This window comes from Montipora capricornis, chromosome 4 (genome assembly GCF_036669925.1).
Source record: "Montipora capricornis isolate CH-2021 chromosome 4, ASM3666992v2, whole genome shotgun sequence".
Taxonomy (NCBI): Eukaryota; Metazoa; Cnidaria; class Anthozoa; order Scleractinia; family Acroporidae; genus Montipora; species Montipora capricornis.
In genome coordinates, this window is record NC_090886.1 from 2,153,316 (window position 1) to 2,156,986 (window position 3,671).

Here is a 3,671-nt window from a genome sequence, read left to right on the forward strand (position 1 = left end):
CATGTTCTATCTCCCTCGACTCAATCAAAGTCTTTCCAGATGTGTCAATTGAATGAGCCACGGGCTATGTTCATCGTCAGCCTTCTATCCATTTCATAATGACGTTAAGACACCAGTAGGTTTTGTAAATATAATTGACTGGTTTAATGCCTCACCAAAATAGATGATAATTTTGATTACATAAAAAATATACATTACAATAACACTTCCATGAAAATTTAATGGTACATTTCAAGAAGCTCGTCATTTTAAAATACCCCCAAAAGTCTTAGCACAGTCAGCGATGAAGTCAATAATTGAAAATTAAAAGGGCAAAAGCATTTAGGTCATTGAAGAACAATATTATTAATCGCCCAAAAAAGATTTAACATCGGTGTATCCACGTTCCTTTGCCCACATGAATCAAAATTCTCAGTACATTTAAAACCTCTCTTCGGCATGCAAAAGCTGCAATTACAAATTCCCTCGACAAGGTGGACAGTGCTCATGAAGGATCCATCAAAGCCTTCCTAGCATCTTCACCATAACGATTTCTTAGGCATGGTCCACAGAACTGCCCTCTGGTTCCATGACATTCCTCATTCCTGCCCACACTGTCTTGAGATCATCGGTTTTCTGCCTGCTTGGTGACCTGTTGTCCCATTCTTGTTGTTATCTCTTATCAGCTACTCGATCTGCGACGAGGACTTAGGTCGTTCTCGGTGATTTCTACCATTAACTTGGGCTGTGGCTTAAATGGTCCAAATGAAGACGCCGTCTGGGTTTCGGTGAGGAGATGTGGGTCCATCGTTTCAACTTGCCAACTTGGATGAAGTCCTTGCCAATTTGATAACTCCTTATCGTTATCTGTTTCCTTGCCAACGCGCTGCCAGGGCCATAATTTCACAATCATATTCAGGGTGGGAATAAAGATCATCTGCATCGTCTTCGTCCTCCGCCTCCTCGATTATCGTTTTCTGAATCGTACTTGCTGACTGAAGACTTACTTTTCGTTTCGGAAGTTTTCTTCCTTGGTAAGGAAATCATAGTTTCCGAACGCATTCGCTCACGCTGGCCCTGTTGTCTTTGTGCTTCGGTGACATCGCGGCATAAGCTGGTCGGGCATCTTTTTGGGAACAGATTCTCTATCATAGCCTTATTTTCTTCTATCCTTAAACGTCTCTGCTTCTCATACCGCTTTCATCTTCGATTAACGGGCCTCTTTCCCACGTTTCGCTGAGGATGTCAAGTACAAAAGACGAAGAAAGCGAGCGAACGATAGATGAATCGACGCGTAAAATGGCGCGACAAAAAAAACGACCATGTGGTGCCATGTTAATTCGTCACGCATGTCGTTCCAAAAACGTGACACCTTGACTGAAACATTTTACTTTTCTCAACACGCTGAAGTCAGTGTCACTGACCTTTTAGTCGGGATACTTCTTAACGGCAGCAGAGATCTTACAGTACAAGTGTTTGAGAGAAATATTGCATTGTAAGTGTTCCCTTGGGGGCGAGTAATGGAAAACCTGAAAGCTGCAAAACACTGTTATTGAAAACATCAGATTTTCTTTGTGAACTGAAGCTCATAGCTAGAGCGGTTTTCAATCCGAGTGTCGAAAGTAATTAGGGAATTGCTTTGGTTTTTCGTTTACGTCACTCAGTGATTGGTTCAAAGCTCTCTGCGCCACTTTTTCACAACCAATCAGAAGTGAAACCAAAACTATTTACTGTTGTAAAGCGCTGAAAAGGCGCTATATAAAATCTTATTAGATTAAATTATTTATATTATTGTTTACAAACAGAAATACTGTAATTCCTATTCACAACTAACTTGGTTAACGTTAAGGCAACTTGGAATGGAATCAACACGATACTTTCAAGAAAGAAGACGACAACCCACGTAACAACTGTATGAATTGACGATGAGTGAGATAACCGATCCGTGGGAGCTCGAATAATTTGCACTAGATATAGGCCCAAAAACCTAGCGTCCATGATAACTCCTCATGGAGTGAACTTTCAAGACTTCAACCACGCCATGTGAAGCAAACTTGGAACTAAAACTTATTACCCTGTGATGATTTATTCAAACTTGCAGGGGCCCCCCCGACCTTCCAGCAGACCAAGGCTGATGGCTTTGATCGAATTCCTGTACGCCTTCTTTTTCTATACATTTTCAATGCACGTTATTACCACTGGAATTATCCTAGATGAATGGAATAGTGCAAAAGTAAACCCCAACTTCATTCAAAGTTGACACCAAGACTAACCACAGGCAGCCTATAAGCCCTATTTCAGTGTCTATCTGTTAATTGCACAACTTTTTGAAAAGGTAATCTTTAATGAGGTATGTACATTTCTTAGATGATAACAATCTGCTATCTAAATTTCAATCCGGTTTTAGGCCCCTTGTACTTGACGCCTCTCAGCCCCTAATCGACATGACAGACAACTGGGTACTTAAATATTGACCATGACTTGGACACCCCCCCCCCCCCCCCCCCCCCCCCTATCTCGATCTTAAAAAAAGGGCATTTGATACCACTGATCACGAGATCCGCTAATCGAAATTACAGTTTTTATGGGTTTAGGTGTTGCTTCATAAAAATCTCTTTGAAAAATTATTTGTCTGATAGAACACAAAGGTCACAGTCGATGGGGTAATTATAAATCTGAAACCAGTCACATACGGTGCGTGGTGTCCCCAGGGTTCAAATCCTCGGACCGCTACTATTCAGTTGAATTCTATATAATGACCTACCAAAACTGCAGATCTTCTCTCAGTACGTGAGAATGTACGCTGACGATAGCAGCATCTAAAAGCCCTAAGCATCTAAAACCCGGAGGATGTCGTTTAATCCCTAAACTCTAGCCTGTCATCATCGAAAACAGAAGCTCGATGCAAATATCCGATTAAGTTTAAATGCAGTAAAGACCAAATGTTTGTTTACTGGGCCATCGGCACTAAAGCCGTATCTTTAATACCTGTGAAGCCTGACATTTTCTTTTGATGGCCGGCAACAGCAAAGAGTTCAAACCTATAATGGCTTACGAGTAAACGTAGATGAAACATTATCATGGGGTCATCATATTTCTCGAGGTCACTCAAAAGATTACTAAAGTACTGGCAGCTCTTAGAATACTCAAATCCACATATCCTCAATCAATTCTCATAATTAAAAGCACTGGCCCTGCCCCACCTTGACTACTGCCAATTTCGTCTGGGGAAGTACTGGTAATGGTTTAAGTGACAAACTTGAGAAATTACAAATTAGAGCTGCTCGTAATTATAAACTGGGGGGCCAGCTAGGAAGTTCGATTTGCTCAGATACTCCAGGAACTCAACTGGTTCTTTGTAGCCATCGCAGACCGAAGTGATAAACAACTGAAGACCTTCATGTTTACAACCAACCACACACCCAAGTGACTTCGTATTTATCCGACAAATTTGCCAATACTAAACACCATTCATACGCCACAATCTGAGAACTTCTACACAACATAATCTATTCATTCCAAGGCCAAACACCAAAGCCCTTAAAACCAGCTTCCGATACAGGGTGCTGTTGCATGGCATAATCTGTCTCGCGAGGCTAAGGATGCCACTACCCGTTAAATGACTTTTATTCATTGTACAGACTGCGTTAGTTAACTAGACTGAAATTATTGAAATGTAGTTAGTGAAATCT

The 3,671-nt window shown here is 41.2% G+C and overlaps 1 pseudogene; it reads right to left on the reverse strand.

Annotated features, from left to right (window-relative positions):
* Positions 1-345: 345 nt before the first annotated feature.
* Positions 346-3,485, reverse strand: LOC138045012 (cell division cycle-associated 7-like protein; annotated as a pseudogene).
* Positions 3,486-3,671: the final 186 nt, after the last annotated feature.